Below are 23,536 nucleotides of genomic sequence, written 5' to 3'. Positions count from 1 at the left end.
TAGGTTTCTAGCAAGCTTTCTGTCTCTCCTTGTTTTTCAATTGTTTCTTTTGATTGCTTTCTATCTAAATTCCATCACTGGGATAGATCTTTTCAGAATTGAATATATCCTTTGATTCGGCTTCTACATTCAGCAATATCCTCTTGCTTTTTTCCTTAACTATCTGTTCTGCGCTGTTGAATTAAAATTCTGAAATGTATTTTATTTTAGGCTTGTTTTTCCAGAACTGACCTTGATGTGAAACTTTGATTATATTGCATCTACATGGAAATCATTTCTGGAAATTCCAGATTCTATTGTACTATTCTTCTTGTCATAATGCCGAAGTTACAATATCTCACGCCTAAATGTTTATGCTTTACTTACTGTGTTCTATTAAATGTTCAGTCAACTAAACAGCAAATCTTAAAAGCTTGTTTTGCCCGTTCCTTATTTGCACATTGATTTCTTTTTTTATATTCCCCTAGGGCTGAATTCATGGAAATAGTGCAACTAGAGGCATACTGTCTTATCGCGTATATAAAAAGCTACAAATGAGACACAGACAGCAAAGAGGATGCTAAAAAAATGAAAGAGCATAAACGGTGAAAGAAATAGAAATCAAGGGTTCTCTCTTTTCGTGCGGAAAATGTTATTGCACAAAAAGTTTCTTGCCCTATAGTATCAACAAAACTTTGTCTATAAATGAGCCAATCTACAACACCAGTGTTTTCCATTAGTTAGACAGTTTGCCGCATATTTTGCAGCTAGATTAGAATTGTATGGTTACATAGTTACATAGTTTAATCCGGTTGAAAAAAGACAAAGTCCATCAAGTCCAACCCCTCCAAATGAAAATCCAGCATCCATACATACCCAGCATTGATATTACAAAACATTATTTAAATGCCGCCTTGGGACTATTAAGATTCTTTAGATCGTTGCTTGTCAGAATTTTTCAGATCAAGCTCCTCTTTACGTTATAACCTTTGATTAGACACCCCCATAGCGCTCTCTCTCTCTCTCTCTCTCTCTCTCTCTCTCTCTCTATATATATATAATTATTATTACAGAGAAAAAGGAAATCCTTTTAAAAAATCTGGATTATTGTAACGACGTACCGTGATGGTCTAGTGGGGCGACGGCAGGGACGCCTGCCGTGAGCTTCTTCCTCTGCTGCGTCCTCTTCCGCACTCTAATCCTAGGGCACGTGCGGCACGCCTCTGCTAATTTTAGAGGCGCATTCACGCTGGCGTTCTTGCGTGTTTTTTTTTTTAAATTGAAGTTTAAAAGGCGCATTAATGGCTGCAGTGCTTTGACCGTTATAGGATCTTGTTCCTGGTGCTTCTGTGCTATTTGTGCTTCTGATTATCTGTGATTTTGACTACCTGTTGTGACCCCTGCCTGCTCCTGATGATTCTGACTTCTGTATCTTGACCTTGCCTGATATCCGACTTCGCTTATTCTTACTGATTGATCTCCTGGTTTGAACCTTGCCTGCCTGACTCCGTTTTGTATTCTGCCTGCCCCGACCCAGCCTGATCTGACTATGATTCAGCCTATGCCTTGTACCATGACCCTCTACCCAAAAGACTTTTTGCTTTACAGTTGCGCCCCTTAGCTTGTTCAGAACCCCTCGCTTTGTTCCTCTCTTTATAAGACCTGGTGGCATCCAATTAGCCGAGGGCTCCTCCCGAGGTGAAAGGCGGCTGTTAAAGGCAGAAGCAAGAGCTGAGGACAGGGTGCTTAGCATCGGTTCTGAATTTAGTGTGCCAACCGTGACAATTATTTGGATAAAATGGAGTCTATGGGAAACAGGCTTTTCGTAATTCATAGCTTTCTGGATAATGGGTTTCCGGATAATGGGTCCCATACCTGTACAACTCTGGACATAGTGGGAAGCTTAGAGCTACCGCCCGTTTGAAGATGATGGTATATTCAGGGTTCCTCTGCATCTGTACCTACAGATGAGCGAAGCTGTCCCATTTAGATCAACCGAAAACTGCAAAATAATTTGAAGATTGGTTAAAGATTTGCAAAACACATTGAAGTAAATGGGCGTCAACAGTTTTTTAAGCACAACTTTTTTTTACGCACACGACAATTTTTTTACACAAGCAACAATATTTTTTCTCACTCCAAAGGAAGTCAATGCACGTTTTTAATTATGGTGACTTTTTGTCTCGTTGATAATTTTGTCTTTGAGACTGTTTTGTCAAAGCAAATTTTTTTGTAGCTGATTTTTCTGGAATTTCTCAAAAATTTTTTGCAGATGGTGAAATTTCACCGCAAATCCATGTCTCTTGAAAAAATGTGCTCATCACTACACAGCTCTGCAGAAGTGCAAGGGGTGGCATTGGACTAAAGGACCTTTGCTGAATGGCGTCAATGGCTGATCCATTTTTGCATGACTGCATCTGCACTTTCAATTGTAAATGAGCCCCTAAAGGACATGTAAACATTGCATTCTTCTACCATGTATATAAGTTGGGCACATCTCCCTCACCTGAACCCCTGTGTTTACCTGTGCCATCACATTTTCCTTAAACCAATAGCAGTTTTCACCCAGCATCCATCTTCCCTGTTACTTTAATAAAAAAGTTCTGATTGGATTAAGAACGATCAAGAATGATCATGCTGAGCGCAGGAGAGGAGGTTAGGAGATAAAACAGAAGCAGATAGCTAGAGCAAAATATGTGTTTTTTTATGGAACCACAAATGCCATATCTTCATTATCTGCTAGAGTGAAGGGCATGTTTAATAATCTGAGTTGAGAAGATCTGAGCATGCTCAGTAGCCAACAGCCAAAGTCAATTCTAAGGGAGACGGCCGAGTCGGTTATGGGAGTAGAAGGAATCCTGAGTGTTTAATTGGATGCTACAACCTTAATAATAACCTTTTAACAACCAGAGTGGCAGGTATTTAAAGATTTCCAAGTTCACTGTTCATTGATTACATCTTTTTCCAAGCAAAGTCCTCAACTTTTATAAAAAACAAGTACAGTATATACATTTTTGTAAATATTAAAATGTCTATAAAATGCTATAAATAATACATACTATAAATATATATTTTTAACATTAATTAACATCCAGAATAGAATAGCAATACAGGTATAAACAGGAAAGTTTATTTAGCTATTTAAGGCAGGACCCAAAATGTTGGCAATGTACACATTGTACTGTATGTTTTGTATCTCAGCAGCTGATAATGCCCAATAGACAGGTTTTCCAATAATTCAAAGTAATTGGGCAGGAACAAAGTCAACTGTTGGCAAAATATGGTTTCAGATTTGAGCTATGCTCTCATTAATACAATCTATGCATTTGCTTTCCGAAAAAAATGCCAAATAAGGAAAACATTTATCATAGAATTTGTTCTACTTTTTAAATATTTTAACAACACTTTAAAGTTTGCGGTTGATAAAAAGTAAATTGCAACAATTTCATCATCCGAGATGTAAACTCTAATTTCACACAATTTATTTTCTTCCGTGCTTTGTTAAAGAGGAACATATTAATTAATTAGTATAATTGCATCCAACTGCTATAATTAAACTTTCTGCAAAAAAAAAAAAAAGACTAACTTTCTAGGAAAACAAAGAGAAATTCATCAAGGCTTATAAAGTCAAGGTAAATTAATGTTATAATATTAATGGTGTTAAAATGTGTTATTTAAAAGTACTTTCTTTTCCCAGACAGTCTATATTCTTTTAAAATTACTTTGAATTCAGATGAGCAATTAAGGCGCTTTACATAATTAATTCCTGGATACATATAAAATACCGCTGCAAAAAGTTGATTGTATTTTGAAGTCACAGAATCTGGTGCCAAGGGATGTTCTAGAGAGAAGATACATATAATAAAGGAAAGAAGGCTGTGTCAAAAAAAGTTTGGTATAGACCCAACGGATTGGCTTATGGTCTAGTGATGGACGAATAAATTCACAGACACAAATTTGCTGCAAATTTCCGCGGAAGAATTTGCGAAACCGCGGTGACAATTCACAGGCGAAAAATCCACGGTTTCAAAATTATTCGCCAATAGACTTTAATGCAATTCACATCAAAATAGACGCTCGTTGTGAGTTTTTTGCCGTTTCACAATTTTTTTTGGCAAAGCGAAACTGCACAGATTCACTAGTCATTTCTCTTTCTACTTGTGTTTTTTGACAATCCCTTCAAATTGAGCATGTTCATGTCTCTGGCATTACTGAGGGCTGAACAAGATAAGAGAGATAGGTAAGTACTGTATACTAGTGATAAGAACATGATTTCACAATGCATGAATTCGTGGCGGAATTCTACATTTTACCATTGCCAATTTTTTTTGTGAAACAGCTACAAGTCGCCCCTAGACTTTTATGCATTTCTCAAATTTTTCAGCAGTTTCACAATTGTTTTGTCAAAGCAAAATTGAGTTGATTTGCTTATCGCTACTGTATACAGCTGTAGAGTCAAGGATACTTTTTGGTTTCAGCTGTATTCTGTATATTTTTAGTCTTTCCCACCTCAAAGCTGGTTGCATAAAGAACCACAGAGCACAACTGTGAGAGTACCTGGTGGTCAATACGCGGTGGGGCAGGGATTACAGCTGCACTCCCGGTGGGGATGACTGCCGTGTCTATCTTCTCTGTGCACCGAATAATAGTGGCTCGTGTGCATCGGGTTTGACAGGGCACTGCATCTGATGTCATGGCACATAGGTGGAAATTTCAAATATTTAACGGGGCTGCGGTCAGTAACTCATTGCCCAATGAAAGTCTATTCTCCATAGTTCCTGGGTGCTATTCCTGTTTGGTCAGTCTGTTGTTGACCTTGCCTGTTGATGACTTTTCCAAGTGTACCACCTGTCCTGACTACTGCCTGTTCCTGACCATTCCTAATCTGCTGCCATCCTGACCATTGCCTGTTTACTGACTATTCCCTTGGATCACAATTTTCTACTGTGTATTGTCTGTTGGTTTTGTCCCTTGCCTGTAACCCCGACTACACTCCTGTCTTCTGTTTAATACCCCAATGTCTTTTGGTTTTACCTGACATGTTCCATGACTATGCTGTCTGCTCCCCGTTCCTTCCCTTTGCGTTTGGTTCCCTTGCTCAACCAGATTCTATCATGTTAAGTCCTGGTGGCATCTGAGTACTGGAGGGCTCCTCTCAAAGCTATAGGCGGCTGTTATAGGCAGAAGAGTGTCCGAGACCGGGACGTGGAGTTCATTCTGGGTTTTGGACACCATGCGGTTCAACAACACCAATAAGAAATCCACTAAAATACAGTTACCTTGTAAAAACTTTTCATCAAAAACATTTTTTTTGTTTTATATTTTATAAGGCTATTAAAAATGTGCTCAATGAAAATGCCTTACACTGAACATCGTTGTTGGATATCTATTTAAAAAATATTATTTATTTCACTTAAAAAGAAAATGAAACCACTTTAATTGGCTTACTTCCTGTTAGAAACAACAGCATTTCCTGGAGAATATGGTAACAAGATACTGATCCACAGATCAGCCCTCTGGATAATGAGCTGCTCTTTATCTCAAAGGCTGCATTTTAGGGTTTGCTTATAGAAAGTTCATTATCTGCCCCTGAACTACTTACCTTGGTTATAGGGGTGTTTAGTTTAAAAAAAATACAAATGGCAAAAAATATAGGAAAATATTGAGTTTTTTTCTTTAAAAAATAGGCATAAAGCAATTTCAACAAAAGTCCTATTTGCTCGTATAATTTTTAGCAGAGGGACAGTTACTAGTCACAGCTTCACTGCAGATCTTATGTGACACTGAATTTGCTTTGAAAGCTGAGCACAGCAGAGAGTATCAACTGGTTAAACAGTATGCCTCAATTCAGAAGACCAGCTTATCATGGAAACAGCACAAGCCTATTATTCATATTATAGAAGTACCTTTTCACAATATAATTTGACCCATTTACAAAATGGAGAAATTGTTTTTTTAATATAATAGACTAAAGATTTGGCATCTTGCTGTTCTAAAATTACCTACCCATTATTATGTTCTCACCGTTCTTCACCTATCATAACCATTGTAATTATTTGACCTTATACACCGCATACAACACATCTCTTTCTCCAGCCTCAATTACCGTGCAAACTATTACATTTAAAAAGTTGCTTTTCTTCCCAGATTTTCTGTTACTTCCATTTGTCATGGCTATTTATAAAAACTGTGAATAGCTAGCCTCACGAATATTTCTGATATGTTTCCTAGCACTAAACTTCTTAAAGCATAAGATGCTGTAAAAAAGTATGTTTTTGGAAAATATGAACTAAAAAAATCGTTTTTATAACATATTTCTGTTTAACAAATACAATGGTGATAGGACCGGTTAAATATTAAAGGAGTACTTTTATCAATTCCCATTGCTCCAGAAAACAACCCAAACATATAATTTAAGGCTGTATTAAGACTAAAAATGTACAAAATGGAGAAACACACTGAAGTCAATCTGCAACAATTTTTTTTAGGCACAAGGTTTTTTATATGTTAGTGACTTTTTTTCTCACTCCAAATTTATTAAAACCAATGATGGTTTTTATTGCAATATGTATTTTTTGTCTAGGTGACTTTTTGTCTTGGCGACTTTTTCCATTAAAGTCAATGAGCATTTGGTTCTTACTCCAAATGGATTTGGCAATGGACATTTTTTCTAGCAGTGCCTTTTTCATCTTTGAAGTGAATTTTTGACACACTTTTGTGAAACAAAAATTGTAAATGACGAAATGTGGAATTTTTCTGCTAAATCATGGCAGGTGAAAAAGTTCGCTCATCACTATTTATGAATACTGTGTGACAAGATGGTCCATTTCTCATTAAGGCCAGATGGTTGATATTTGGCTAGTGTGGGCAGTGCTAGCATTTAACAATACCATGAAACTAAAAGTACTGCGTGCTACAGCAACGGAAGAAACAAAATTGAAAAATGATATTTCTATGTAGATGTTGGATATAATGTTTACATTTTTAAAGATGCTTTAAATATTACACTTAAATATCTACTGCTCATTAGGGGCTCACTGGCATTCTGTTGGGAATAGGGGACATATTTGCAGAGGTATGAGCAAAACATCTGTATGCCACTGTCTGACCATGCAGAGCACAGTTAATCTGCATTATTGAAGTGTAAATGCTATTTCTGTTGACTTCCTTCAGAATGCTGCCATTGGCAAGGCATATATATCCCTCTAGCTGATCATCAACATACAGTACAAACTCTCTCTTAATATATTCAAGACAATGCCCAGGGTCCTGTATACCTTGTCAAATGCATTTGTTATGTTGGAAGACTTCTTCTAGTGTGTCAATGAAATTTCCATCTACTGTACCTAGTGAATGTTGGTGGTGGTGCTGACCTTGCTCTTAGGACTGAACCATTTGAGGTTGTAATGCATAGCTACTGTAGGGCCTTCTGTGTCAGGTCTATTAGGGTAATCAGGAGAAAGAATTATTGGAATAAATAAGGGAGATATGACATCTCTTAGTTTGGCTCTCAACATTATATATTCTGATTTAGAGCCAGCATTGCTTAGCAGGAAAAGCGTTAACAATGTATGTACAAAAACAAACTATTGGGAACCCCTATGAATTCCCCAGTAAAATATTTAATGTATCTGCTCCATGTCTGAAATACCTTTGAAAGGGCAGAAAGGAATACAGTGTGAATTAGACAATTTAAAAAATGTATTATATCTATGAATTTTAAAATTATTGTGTGTGTACAGCTCAATTTGATTGGTAACAGCACATCTGGCACAAATCCTCAAGTTTTTACATTACCATTCAACTGTAATCATCTTGCCATGTTAGTCAATCTCTCATCTTCCAGAAAATTAATTGACTAACATGGCAGGAGCATGAAGGGCTTGAAGAAAAGGTCAACGCATGGCTTTTTTGCTAGGCAGTCAGTGAGGTCCCAAGATAAAAGTCCTGGATAGAAACATCCTCAGAAAAGAACATTATCTATATTGCCTTTGGTCCATCATAGAAAGCAAATTTTAAAATTAACTCAAGTAGTGTCCAACAGACCAACATCACAGTTGTTTATTGTGAATAACAGTTCTGAGCTATAAATACATTTTAATCCAAAAGGTGAACAGATTCCTTGCAGAAGGCAATAATTGCCAAATGAGGATTTTACTGGTGAGTATGGCTTTAAATAAACTTAAAGGGATACTGTCGTGGGAAAAAACATTTTTTTCAAAATGAATCAGTTAATAGTGCTGCTCCAGCAGAATTCTGCACTGAAATCCATTTCTCAAAAGAGCAAACAGATTGTTTTATATTCAATTTTGAAATCTGACATGGGGCTAGACATATTGTCAATATCCCAGCTGCCCCAGGTCATGTGACTTGTGCTCTGATAAACTTCAATCACTCTTTACTGCTGTACTGCGTGTTAGAGTGATATCAACCCCCTCCCTATTCCCCCCAGCAGCCAAACAAAAGAACAATGGGAAGGTAACCAGATAACAGCTCCTTAACACAAGATAACAGCTGCCTGGTAGATCTAAGAACAACACTCAATAGTAAAAACCCATGTCCCACTGAGACACATTCAGTTACATTGAGAAGGAAAAACAGCAGCCTGCCAGAAAGCATTTCTCTCCTAAAGTGCAGGCACAAGTCACATGACCAGGGGCAGCTGGGAAATTGACAAAATGTCTAGCCCCATGTCAGATTTCAAAATTGAATATAAAAAAAATCTGTTTGCTCTTTTAAGACATGGATTTCAGTGCAGAATTCTGCTGGAGTAGCACTATTAACTGATGCGTTTTGAAAATTTTCTGATGACAGTATCCCTTTAACAGTAAATGCCACAGCAACTGATTTTAGTTAAATCGGAATGCCCATTAAGCAATGAAATGTTATTTCAGTCTTTGTTTGTTGTTGTTATTTTTCCTGTATATAAGTAAATCACAACAAAGTTGGGTTTAGGCAAATTATAAATAGCTAAGCACTGAGCACTGTCTCTTGAGTACGGGTTAACTGTGTTAATGCTTGTATGCTATGCTATTCAAATTATGGAATGCTATGCAAATGATGGAAAATTCTTGACTAAATGCTGATCTTTTTTTCTGGCCCCATCTTGGTTCTAATCTAAAGTTCAATTGCTTCTTCATTTACATTTCTGTACAATGAGAATCTAACGTGCCACAAATGAGGGTCAGTTACATTTTATTCACAGTTGGAAAAACCTGCTCTGATACATTTCTACTGATTGCTTTTCATTATGTTTAAATAGATTCAACCATGTTTTTCAAGTGGGTTTCAGAAAGTTTAATTAACAGGATATCTAAACAGGGTCTATTGCTTTAAACATACCATTAAATGAATTATACAGTATATAGTGAATAAAGTACCCCCTCTTGTAAAATATAAGGATATTATAAGTTACCGAGGAGTTTCATGACCATATAAAAACACGAGGCCGAAGGCCTAGGTAACTTCTAATATCCTCATATTTTACAAGAGGGGGTACTTTATTTATTATAATACACAAATTTCAGTGAGTCATGTGACAGAAATGACATCAGAACTCACCGTTTATAACTGATGACATCAGAACTCACTGTTTATAAGGATATAATTTACAAGATATTCGTGGCTTTTGTGATTATATATGTATATATTCTATGGAAAGAAAGAACTCATGGCAAAGAACTAATGGATGCAAATGTATTCTGCATCGCAACAAATTGAGCAAAATCAACAAATCAACAAATCAACACATTTTGATCCTCTAGGGATTGTCATCAGGTTCCTTTCAGATCTACCATCTCCTTCTTCTAAACTCAGAATCTACTTAAAGGTGTGGTTCAACTTTTAGTATGTTATAGAATGGTCAGTTCAAAGCAACTTGTCAATTGGTCTTTACAGCTTTCAAACCCCATCTAAAAAAAACAAATGCTTTGTAATAACTATTGCTATAATAATATTTTATTTCTCATCTTTCTATCCAGGCCTCTCCTATTTATATTCCAGTTTCTAATTCAAATTAGTGCATGATTGCTAGGGTAACTTGGACCCTAGCAACTAGACTGTTGACATGACAAAATGACTCTGTAGTTTAGGGTCTGCAAGTAGAAATAGATAACTCCCCTCACTGCCCTGAGCTCTCAGCACGGGGAGTGGACAAGCTGAACAAAACTTTATGGAGCAGGCACTCCATGAAGGCAATCTTCCACCAGGCAGATAAATATCAAAGTGAAGTTTATTGTATCCACAGCCTTACGTGTTTCATGATAAACACTTAATCATAGTCTTATTAAAGATTGCCTTTATTGAGTGCCTGCTCCATAAAGTTTTGTTTGGCTTTTGAAATGACAAACTCAAGAGCTGCTCAGTACAAAGTAAAATAGCTCAAAAACCACAAATAATAAAAAATGAAAACCAATTATAAAATATACGGATATTATAAGTCACCGAGGAGTATACAGGTCATGGAACTCCGAGGTTACTTATAATATCCTCCTGTATATTTTCCAACAAGGGGTACTTTATTTATAATACAACGTTTTAGTGAGTCATGTGACAAACATGAAATCACTAAGCTCCGTTTATAACTGATGACATCACTTAGAGCCATAGGATCTAATTTGCAGTACATTCATGGCTTTTGTGTATTGTATTATAGAAACAATGTGAAATTTTTCAGGAAAAATCTTGGCAAGCAAAAGTTGGTGAATTATTATAGAAGTCAATTTGAACTGACTTCAAGCAACTTTGCCCACTGTCATTTCAGTGACAAAAAGGTTTATCACATTTCAGAAAAAAATATCTCACGGTTTATCACATGAAAACTCTATAAGGAAAACTGAAAACCATTTGGGGGAATGTTTTTTCTCCTGGAATTCAATATTGTCCATGACTTTTCATGTGATAAACCAGATAACATTTTCTAAGTGAACTGAAACTGGCCCTTTATGTTGGGATTTTTCAAGTTTATTAAAATTATTTTTGGCATGATTTTTATTTCAGAAAAAAATGATTTCATTTTAGGTGAAAAAACATGTATTTTGTTAAAACCATCTATTTTTAACATCTAATTGTTTTCCCCAAACTGTCACAAAATTCATGATCAAATGTTACATGATGTTACACAATTTTAATTATAGCTTCTGACGAAGTGACTCGTATGTGTACGAGTGTAGTGCTCTCCCCCTGCGCTTATCCTGTTTGTGTGTTTTTTTACGTATTTTGAATAAAGCTTTGAAATTTTAACCTTTGAACCGAGTGATCCATTTTACCTTGCAGAGGATCGTCTGTGTGCTTTGTGGATGTGTAATTTTTTTAATTACACAATGTAACATAATCAATTCAGTGTCAAACTGCTATTTTGTGCACTTCCTGTATATTGTTCTTCAAGCTTCAGGCTAAAATATCTTTAAGGGTCTTATTTAATTGTTAGACTGTGAAATTGCAATATGGTTCCACCCTACATGATCACTGTTATGCTAGGCATTAATCAATGGCTAGTCTTTTACTTTTCAAAAAAAGTAACAAAAAGACTTGTTTTGTGTCAAAAGCTAAATGATTGCTCAAATTATTATTTTTTAGAGATATTATTTAATTACATGCAGATTACAAACAAGTTCTTATAAATTATAAACCAGCTGTTATAATGAATTAATTCATTAAATGATGTGTTTCATTAGAATAATACTCAATTTGGATAACAATCTTCAGAATATTTCATCTTTATTTGTATACCATTTTATTCTATTCAAAGAATTACATCTCTCGAATATCCAATTAGTAGAGTGCTTCCAAGTGAAGCAGGATATTAGTGGACATTATGAACATGTTGCCATTTATAATCCAAGATGTAAATTATTTATTTTGTACGTTTTTTGAAAAATTGGTGTTCCTATTTAAGCCTACAATGGAAACGACTATATGGTTTGATATTTTCATTATTTTACATAGTTATATAGTTACATTGTTAGATTGGGTTGATAAAAGACCAAAGTCCATCAAGTTCAACCCCTCCAAATGAAAACCCAGCATCCATACATACACGTGCTGACCCCTCCATACCCTCACATAAACTATATATACTCATACACTAACTATACAGTTTAGTATCCCAATAGCCTTGTATATTATGTCTGTCCAAAAAATCATCCAAGCCACTCTGAATGGCATTAACAGAATCGGCCATCACAACATCATCCAGCAGTGTATTCCCAAACCTCACTGTCCTCACTGTGAAGAACCACCTATGCTGTATCAAATGAAAGTTATTTTCCTCTAGTCTGAATGGGTGGCCTAAGGGGCAGTGATCCACTTTATGGGTAAAAAGATCCCCTGCTACATTGTCCTCTAATATAAGTGTATTCATGTCCCCTCACAAGCACCTTTTTTTCCAGAGAAAACAACCCCAACCATGACAGTCTACCCTCATAATTTAAGTCTTCCATCCTTCAAATCAGTTTAGTTTCACATATCTGCACTCTTTCCAGCTCATTTATATCCCTCTTAAGTACTGGAGCCCAAAACTACACTGCATGCTCCAGGTGAGGCCAGGGACTGATAAAGAGGCAAACTTTTCATTGACTTAAAGCCCTTTTTTATGCAAGACAGAAGTTAATTTGCTTTAGTGGCCACAGAATGACACTGCCCAGAATTGTTATCAACAGAAACCTCAATATCCTTCTCAGTTAAGGAAACTCCCAACACTCTGCCATTTAGTGTATAACTTACATTTATATTATTTTGCCAAAGTGCATAACCTGCATTTATCAACATTGAACCTCATTTCCCAGTTTGCTGCCCAGTTTTCCAGTTTAGTCAAATCACTCTGCAAAGTGGCAGCATCCTGCATGGAACCTATAGTTCTGCACAATTTAGTCTCATCTGCTTAATAAACAAGTCTCATCTTGTTAATAAACAAGTTGAAAAGCAAAGGAACAAGTACAAAGCCCTGTGGTACTCAACTAACAACACTTTCCCAATTAGAAAATGTTCTATTTACCACCACCCTTTATAATCTATCTTTTAGCCATGTCTAAAATTTTGTGTTTTAGTTACTCCCTTACTTCTGCAACAGAATCTCAAGGAGACCATATTATGATCACTATTCACTAAATGCTCAGTCACACAAATGCTAGAGATACATTTGGTATTATTAGTTATTACCAGATCCAAATGAGACTGATTCCTTGTGAGCTGAAATAAAAAGTTGTCATTCAGCATATTTACAAACCTACTAGCTTTTTCTGACTTGGCAACCCCATTCCCACAGTCAATATCTGCATAATTAAAGACACCCATAATAAAAATAATAACTTGACCTAGTTGAGAAGCCGTTTCTATTTGTAAAAGTAGCTGGGTTTCATTCTTATCACGTATGCAATGTGGTTTGTAGCATAAACCAATGTTCATTTTCATTGTAACATTTTACCCAGTTGATATTTCTACCCATAGGAATTCCACCCCCTCCCCAGTGCCATCAATAGGTATTTCTTTAGTGCATGGCTTTACTATAGACTAATTCAGGCTTTACATACAAACACACACCTCCACCCTTTTTAATCCCTCTGTCCCTCCTCGAAAGGGTGTAACCATTTAAATTCACAGCCCAGTCACATGTTTCATCCCACCAGGTCTCGGTGAAGCTCGGTGAACAGCAGAGGTTGCTAATTTTACTTTTGTCATTTACATTACTAAATTGAGAATTATATCTTAAATTAATATTAGCCTTTTTTGTTTTTTTAGGGGAATCCACACCCTCCGGTGTGTAATAAAGCCTTGAGGATTTTTGGCTAATTCTCTTTGTTCATCTTTGACATCATGGAGCACCATTTGAAATAAACTGCAAGTAGGAAAGCAAACATATTACAGTTATAAAATATTGATGCACAGGTATGTCAGGGAATCTATTTGATATAGAAGATGCACAAAACAAAAACGGTGGTACCGTGTTAGCCAGTGGCAAAAATAACAAATGAAAAACAAACAAATACAAATGTAGAAATGATACCTATATTGGCTAACAATAATGCAAGCTTTCAGAGCACCAAGGCCCCTCCGTCTGGCAAAATACAAAATAAAGCTAGAAAGGCACAGCATACAGTATATACTGTTAGATCAGTGAAAGGTATTCATGGGCAATACATTAGGAAGTTACAGATATATAGAGATCAAATGTAGAGATAATACAATGAATAAGGGTGGGTTGTAAATAGTCCAGGAGTCTGGATTCAGTCAGGTCACATAGTGTGACATGAAACCTGACCCTAAACTAAGCCCCTAATGTGTTACATAACTCCATACATTTGAATTCATAAATCTTCTTTTCCCTTTCAGTTTTAACATTCCCTTTTGGAATTAAGACCTGCACGTCCTGAAGACTGTGATTTTGACTGCAATGTTGCCCCACTGGTGTATCACATGATTTGGTGTTGATTTTTGTGATGGTTCATCCTGGTGCACAATTTTTGTCCTGTTTCGCCAATGTATATGCCTCCTGTAGAGCACGTAGTACATGTAATGATGTATACCACATTGGATGAAGCACATGAATCATAGTCCAGAATGGTGTAGACAAAAATTGTGTGTTTGTGAGTTTTAGCATAAAATTAGAATGATGATAATTGGGGTAATCGTGCCACAATATGGTCTATTACCACTTGTATATCTTTTATCTTGGCTTCCTTTATATTTACTGTATCTGCCAGTAGATTACAGCTATTGTATGTATTTTAATACTAAAATATTTTTTTCTAATCTTCCAAGTGGCACCATTGCTGTTTTAGCAGAAGATTTTTTTCAAGGTGTTCTTCCTAAACTAAACATATTTAAAGACTTCATATGTGCCAGACCAGAAATTACAGTATGTGATATTTTGGCAAGGTGCCTATCTATAAATAATTTAAAGGAGAATATCTAGATAGGCCATTTGCCAAATGTATGTTACCAAGTACATATTTATTTTCTATTATAAGATCACAGTTTACCAGGAACTGATACTCATCCTCAAAAGATTGTCCACTTAATGATTTCTTCTAATTTTATTATTATCCATTGGTATAATTCATTCAAATGAACATAAACCATGGTCTAATCTGATTTTGTAAGTTTTCTCCATGTTTATGTGGTTACTCTCAAAGTGATCTGGTTTCTAGTTTTCTTCCAGAGTTTAGGTTAAAAAAATCATGTTTTGTACGTAAGAGCTACAATGATTAAGACTAAATCTATAATACAAAGGATTGTATTAAATATAGAAAGAAGCCCAAACATATGAATCCAATAGGAAGCTCAATATACATGTTGGTTATGGGTGCCAAACCCTAAACCTTCAGCTGAGCTACCACTTATAGAACACCATATACAGCCAAAGTATGTAAATTTAGAAAAAATATTTTTACCAATAACAGGTCTTAAAAAATGTTTCAAACCTTGTACATGGACATGTTGTTATAATCATCTTTTTTATTTTTCATTTTTTTTTTTTTACTTGTATCACTTGTCATGTGCATTGACAGTGCCAGGTCACACTTTTCATTTTTAACATTCACCACTTTAAGTCTGCTGAATTGCTGTTTAGGCTATGGGGACATCCTGGAAGCAATTTAGAGTTGTTTGGTGGCATCTGGAAAATCTAGTTTTTTTTCTAGTTGTTTTTTTCTAGATACGAGTTTGCGGGTCGATCCCATTCACCCGAATTGAAAAAATTAGATTTTTAAAAAACAAAAAAATGTTGGTAGTTTTTAATTGAAAATCAAGTTTATGGGAGTTTGTGGGAGTTTTTATAAACTCCCTTTAATAAGGTTTAAATTTCTAACTGCCAATGTTGTATATAAGTCAATTGGAGAGGTCCCTATCCTATTTGGAGGTTTCTATGGTCTGTGCTGAAATTAGCCTGGAAATCCTACTATCCTGTGCAAAAATCCAAAAAATTCAGGCTTTTCAGGAAAAAGCCAGGAAAAATCTTACAATTCAGGAAAAAAATCATACAATTCGACTTTTTTCTTGATGTTATCTGGTTTTTCCCTGATCCGATTACATTTTAATAATAAGGTCAAATCATAGATTCTAGTTTGTTCATACTTTTTTCAAATAAAAAATCAGAAAAATTATGATTTTGATAAATAACCCCCTTAATGTTTATAAGGTAATTAAACATTACAGTACAATATAGTATGATATCTGCATGGTAGCTATAAAGTAGAATAGCACATAAATGTGTGTTAAAAAAAGCAGACCTATTATAATTAGAAGAGGCTTTTATGTGAAACAAAATACAAGTTAGCTAAAATAACAATTCATTATCCTAACAGTATAATAAATAAATAACAGAGCTCCAACATAATCTTTAATTATCTGCTACTATTAAAATGCATGACATTTATAGTGTTACATCCTGTATTTGTAGGGAATGTAAATTACACAGATGACAGCTAATGCTATTCTCCCTGGAACATTATTAATTTGTTATTTTAGAAAATAATAGCAACAGGGTCTCACATCATTTAGAGATTTATTATAAAAATTGCCTTTAATGATATGGAACCATTATTATTTTTTTAGCATGAAAGGTATAGAGTTACATAAAATATGGGAATAATTTAGATGGACTCATTTTAGGTATTATTTATAGTTTGGATCTGATGTATTTTGGGTTATAGGAAAATTTAAAACTTGTCCAGAGAAACTCAAACCTTTAATAGTCACTTAAATGTAAGGTTGGCACTTCATTTACACTGCTAAGGGGTCCATTTAATAACAACTGAATTTTGTTTCTCCACTAAAAAATTTGGTTTTCCTATCATTTCTGAAAAACACAAAGAAATTAGAAAACTTTTACTTCAACAAGTAAAAGTTGTCAATGTGCTTTAGAAGTCAATGGGGGGAGGGCTGATCCTATTGGACCATTTTTAAACCAATCGGAATGTTAGAGGTTTTCAGATTTCTTTTCACAGTAAATTGTCTAAAAAAAAAAAATTTTTTAGAGCTTTTTGTTTTTTCAAATTGTAACGCCCTTTTTTTTGTTTGTATATTTTATAATCAGAACTTTTAATAAATTCAATGACAAGGGTTTTAGAGCTGCGGGTTTCAAAAACCTATAAAACCACTAAAATTTGACCTTTAATAAATAAGCCTTGACATGTTCTAGGGAAACTGGGGAAAAGTTGGCAGGGATATACACTTCACCCTGGTTTACAATATCCATAATCAGTAAAAGAAAAAAGGGAATAAATTCAGTATGTATGAAAGGCAACATTTGTGACATATGTAATTGCTTAAATTATGCATGCTTGCATTAGTTAATTTTGTTTTGAAATTAAATTTGCTTTTGTTAAATATTTGAATGGTAAACAGAAGGAATATTTGTAAAATGAATAAATAAACAGAATATATAAGTTATAACAAAATAGCTTACAGAAAGAAAGGGCTTTACAGAGTATTGTCATTCTGTCTGAGCAAATACTAGTGGTTAAGGGAATAAACTCCCTGAACTAATTCCAGTAATAAGTGAGTATAATTAGAATTTGGTAGTTTGAGCTGAGACTTGCCACCTTTAGGGGCATCGGGTCACACTGAGTGCAGCACATTAAAATGTAAAACAACAAACATTTTTTATCTGCTTATTTACACTTTTCTATATGAATGTTGTTTCTTCATAGACAACAATGGCAACAGCGCTGTTAGTGACCATAAAAAAAGTGTGAATAATCATTGTTAAGGAATGCTATCAACATAATACCTGGTTTTGTTGTATGACAACCATGTTCACATTTAGGTGGTTATTTAGAGTCCAAATGCCAAAAAACTGTAAAAATCCAAATTTTTATTGGAAAAAAAGAACTTGAGGGTGTTAAAAGTCAGGATATAAAGAGACTTCAGACCTGCTGAGTTCATGTAGAAGTCATTGGGAGAAGTCTTGAATATATCCTGATCTGCACTGGGTTTTGTGCAACAATCGGAAGATTTTGTGGTTTTGGGGCAAAAATCAAAAAAAAATCGGAGTTTTCGGGGTCAAATCCAAAAAAGTTTGCCCAATTCAAATTTTTTTCCAAATTTTATTGAGTTTTTTTCCTGCACAAAAAATTTTCAGGAAGTGCGTTGATAAATAAGGGGGAAAAAATTTGGTCTGAGTATTGTTTGAGTGATAAATAATCCCCTTAGAAAAGAAGAGAAGAAGATTACAACCTGTTTGTGCTTTCATATTTTCTTATTTTTCAAGAATTGTGATTGTAGCTCACTCTCAAGTAAAAAAACAGTCAGTGGTCTAAACTCCCTTTGTTTTCTTATATCACAATCCTTTATTGCTAAAGCAATAACTGGTATATTTATATCACTTTTTATAAGCGGGAGTTTTTTGTTTCCTTATATAATTTTTAGGGGCAGAGTTATCAAATTAAAGTTTGCCACAGAAAAACTCACCCACTTTTTATGCATTCCTATGGGATTTTTTAAGAGTGTTTTTCTCAATGGGTGAAAGTTAGCGTTCACCGTTTGATAAATGCACTGCTAAAAATCCCAAAGGGATGAATATAAAGTGGATTAGTTCTCTGTTGAGCTCTAAATCTGCCACTTAGGTGTCTATTTATGAAGCCTTGAATTTCCCTGGTCAAGTTTTAAAGGGGAAACAATCCAATTTTAGAGTAAAAGAACTAGATTTTTTCCAAATGTACGGTATTATGAAGCTGCTAAAAATTCAAATCCCAAAATACTCTAGCTGAAACCTGTCAAAATCATGTAGAAGTCAATGGAAGTAATGTTTTTTACCTTTAGGATTCTCAATAATTTTGGGCAGTTTGTGCTGGTTTTCATTAGATATCCAATAAATTTGAGTTTTTGAAGCAACAATATGATATAGTTGAGTTCAGAGGGACAATTTGAAAAAGTTGCATGATTTGAATTTGAACTCAATTGTATTACGACTTTTGGACACACCAATTATTTTGACAAGTTTTATTGGTAAATTAAGGGGATTCAGGTTTGGGAATGTGTTCACATTTTTTTGGTTTGTTCATTCAAATACATTTGCTTCCTGCAAATTTTTCATCCCAACGATAAAATAAATATTTGGTTTTAGGTTTCCCTACTGGGGGTAAAAAAAACCTGATTGATTGCATCGAAATTGTTGTGTCTTCGTTGGTAGCCAAATGCTCTAGCTTGATGTGGACAAAAAAAAAAATGCAACAAAACTCACCAAACTTTTTTTTTCAAATACTACTTATTTAAGAAAAAGCACAACAAAACATTCTCTAGCACGTTTTTTCTTATATAAAAAAAAGTTTCACATCAGCAAGAATCACATTGTTCCATCTATTTTAATGAAGCTAAAATACCTGAATTTTGTCAGAGACTATTCCCATTGACTTCTATTGAACCTCACCAGGTTATACTTGCTGAGCTTTTTTGGTGACTTTATTAATAAATCCAGACTGTTCATGGTTTCAGAAAATAATCATGCCTATTTATAATTTTTTCTCCACATTTTTATTCTCGAATCAAAAAGAAACCACAAGCTTGAATTTTGATAAATCAGACCCCTAGGGGCAAGTATCCTTGCTAATTAAAATCCTGATAGACCTGTGAATAGTTTCAGCAGTATAAACTGAATTGATAAAATCAATGATACCTTTTTATTTCTGAACACTTTTGATGTAAACACATCTCTAAAAATGTGGCTGCACAACTTTTTACTATAGGACCTTTTTTTATTTAAAATATGTTTAATCCTTAAAATATGTAATAAACATGCTCTTTAAACTTCTGTCTATACTCTGTCATGTTTCTATTTACTGCTCATGCTCTAATTCAGTGGTTGTTTTTAGTGATGGGCTAATTTATTCGCCAGGCGCGAATTCGCGGCGAATTTGCGCGATTCGCGTCAGGCAAATAAATTCGCCAAACGCCCGCGAAAATTCGCGGAAAAAATTCGCCGGCGTCAAATTTTTTTTTTTGGAAAAAACGGACGCCGGCATCAAAAACAAGACGCCGGCGCCGTTTCCCAAATTTTTCGCTGTTTCGCGAATTTCGCGTGAAATTCGCGAATTTTTCAGCGAAGCGAATAGGTATTTCAATCGTATTCTTACCCTAACTGACCTTCAGAATGAGTCCCCTTGCTACTACTTCAGTCTCCTGGGGTACAAGCTCTAAAATGTGGTAATCGTTGCTCACAAGCCAGAGGAACCCACATTTTTATTTGAAATAGAGTCATGAAAATATGTTTGAAGAGATCATTTAAGGGCATGAAATGGCATTTTAAAGAAGAGATGCAGCTCTTGCAAGTTAAATTAATGTATGTGAAGGTTTAATAAGTTATTGAGGAGAAAACTGTTACAAATGTAAGAGTGGGCCAATAAATGGTGATATATTCACATGTACAGTACTGGGTGGAGCAGAGCCATGAACTGCTTTGAAAAACAGTGTAAGTTATTTTAATATACAGTATCTGTATGAATAATGAATCAACAGAAAGGCCAGTTGTATACTTCCAACAATTCTATAAATTAAGGCATGGCAGTAAGGGTCTTGTTGTAAAGGATCCCTAAGGAATATAAGCTTTTTTATTTGATTCATTTAGTTGCAGAATGAAAAACCTATAAAAAAAACCAGAAGTCATATTTTTATTTTTAAAATATTTTAATATTTGCAAGGACAGTTTTGTGTCAGCTAGTTGAATGAATACTAGTTATTTTTCAACTGTATAACTCCAAATATAAATATTTATATCCTCATGTAAATCTCTCCGGTTTTTGTTTTTCAGCTTTGTTCCATATCTGTGTCTAATCAGCCATAAAAGGAAAATGTGGTAAAGAAAAATGACCATGAACTTGAGCTCATTATGAAAACAAGGTTCAAATTCAAAAGAGAAAAATGAAACTATATAATATCCATTGTGTGTAATTACAAATTAGCTGCTAATGATGTTTTTAATGCAGTATTTTTAGTTAATAAAGAACATTTTTTACTCACTCGCATCAGTTATATCCACCAAATAAGCCTCGACTGCACATCACTGGGGTTTTAATCACAAAAAAGGGATTTTAATAAGCTCATTTTGAAGACAATAATGGAATGAACATTTCACAAGGCCAATGGAATCAGTAGAACATATTTCTGTTGTAGTTGATGGAAGTAAAATAATGAATAATTTAGAAAATTGGGTCACTGCAAATTAGGTTCTTTAGAAGGAGCATGTGACGGTGGTGTGTCCCAACCTTTAACCATTATCTGTGCAAGCAATATAAACAACAGAAATAATCTAAACAGCCACCCAGCATTATACATGTTGTAGATAGTTCTGCATCAATGACTACAGAGAGTGTTGCATTATGATAACACAATGGGAGGAAAAAATCAGTTAGTCCAGACGTTGCCATGAATGATTCTGGGTGAAATCCTTGTTTGTATTCCAAAATCTCTGCCAAGTCATTAGAGCTCATGTACAAATACAAGTGAACTGTTTTACACACAATACAATGTTTTCCACCAAAATCCCAGCCAAATTGTGGCCATTTTCCAAGTTGTCTCCTCCACAATTGAGCATAATTCATCACAACAAAGGCAATTGCAATTTGACACACATTAGGTGCAAGTTACATCTAGCAAGTGAGATTGCGCCACTTCTACAGTGTGCTTCAGAACTCCATTTTCTATTTGACTGACCAGACACAAGTCAGCTACACCTCTTGATGCAGCCTCTTGTGGCAACCTTGAAGGCAGGTCCAGAATGGTGGTAGCTCCCGGGTGTTGACAGGCTCACATGTCAAGATTGTTGTTGATCTGCTCTGCACTTTTTAAAGGAAGATCTTAAGGCCTTTATTTGAATATTGCTGATTTATAAACAACACAACAGGAACAACCAGGTAAACTAAGGAGCACCAAAGCAACTGCTTTACAGCTGGATTTTTGAATAAGCTACACCTCAACAAGCCTGTATGGACAAGCTACTGCCTGCTGTCCGTATCTTTGTACTTACTCCCAAGAGAAGTTTGGATGTGCAATAATCACCTTAGAGTTCCTTCTTGGATGGGTGCAAGCTGTTAGACCCTTGGCTATGGTAAAAAAAACACTAAACCTCCAGGACTTACTGGTGTTGACAGGCACACAATTGTTGATGACCTGTTGTGCAGAAAAATACCATAGTCCACTTAAGATCTCTCTTTGAATTTTGCTGATTTACAATCGATACAGCAGGTGTCAGGACTCTCAGGGATTCAATCCCTGGCCTGTTTGGTATGTGTACTATTCTGCTAAACCACTGGAGGTATTCTGAGCTCACAATCCATGACTGTCCTTATAGACAGCTGCTGCCTCTGCTATTCTCTTTGTCTTCACCTTCAATCTCACAAAGGCCAAGGGGCAGATTCACTAAAGTGAAAATTGTCACGAGTGACCGCTTCACACACCGCACCACTTCGCCAGGCGCCAGGAAAATTCTGTAGTGATCTTGCGCTTAGGTTAATTTGCATTGGGTAATTTAAAGTTGTATGGACGTCTTTATTATAAATGTCCAGGGAACCCTAATAAAGACAAGAGAATTTATATAATGTCCTACAAATGAGCCCAATGTAAAATGAATGTTCCATATGAATGTTCCAAATGTCAGGAGAAAACCGATTACCCAAAAAGTTTGTTAGGACTTTTGCAGCCAATCCTGCTTAAAAAAGGAAAAGTCACCAGCATTTTTTGAACTTTAATGCATTTTTGGCACATAGGAAAAAAGTTAGTCTTTTCTACTTAGTATTTTAACATTTCTGAGATGGATTATAATCTGGTATAATCTTGTGTTACTGGCAGTCGCCATCAGAATTTGCGGGGCCCCATACAACAACATTTCTGGGCCCCCTATAAGTAGAATAACACATTGGTGGCCATGAACTTGTACAAGTAAAAAACAACCCTTGGTGGCCAGCCCCCCCCCAAGTTAGAAATAAAATTGTGTGGCCAGCCCCCCCCCTCCCCAAGTTAAAAAAAAACATCATTGGCCAGGGCTCCCCAAGTTAAAAAAAGAATTAGTACCCAAAAGTTTAAAAAAAATGTTGTTCGACATGGCTTGGCTCCTGCTTCAGCACAACTGGGCTCCTACTACAACTTTGGCTCTTTCTTTGGCGCAACTCGGCTCCTACATAACTGCAACGTGGCTCCTTCTTTGTCGCAACTCGGCTCCTACTTCGGTGCAACATGGATACTTCTTTGTCGCAACTCGGCTCCTACTTCGGCAAATTAGTTCCATGTCTAGAGGGTCTTTTGGTTGCCTTAAATATTAAAACAAAAGAATACATTCTTGGATGTAAATATTATTCTACATGAAAGAAGATGCATATAACTTCAACATGGGTGACCTTGATACCATATTATTTTATACAGTAACTGTTGCTCATTTTTGTGCATCCTTTTTTATACTTCCTGTTTTAAATAACCAACTACACCTTCGAATAAAATGATTCACTGGATCGTTATTCTTATCACATCCTTGTACCAATGATTTCTTTCAAGCAGAAGCAAAGGGTGTAAACACAGTTGGGACATTTGCATCGCCAGATGCTACTGGCCCTTTAAAACATAACTAATTAAT

Source organism: Xenopus laevis, chromosome 5S, assembly GCF_017654675.1.
Source record: "Xenopus laevis strain J_2021 chromosome 5S, Xenopus_laevis_v10.1, whole genome shotgun sequence".
In the NCBI taxonomy this organism is placed as follows: Eukaryota; Metazoa; Chordata; class Amphibia; order Anura; family Pipidae; genus Xenopus; species Xenopus laevis.
This window is presented reverse-complemented; position numbering follows the sequence as displayed.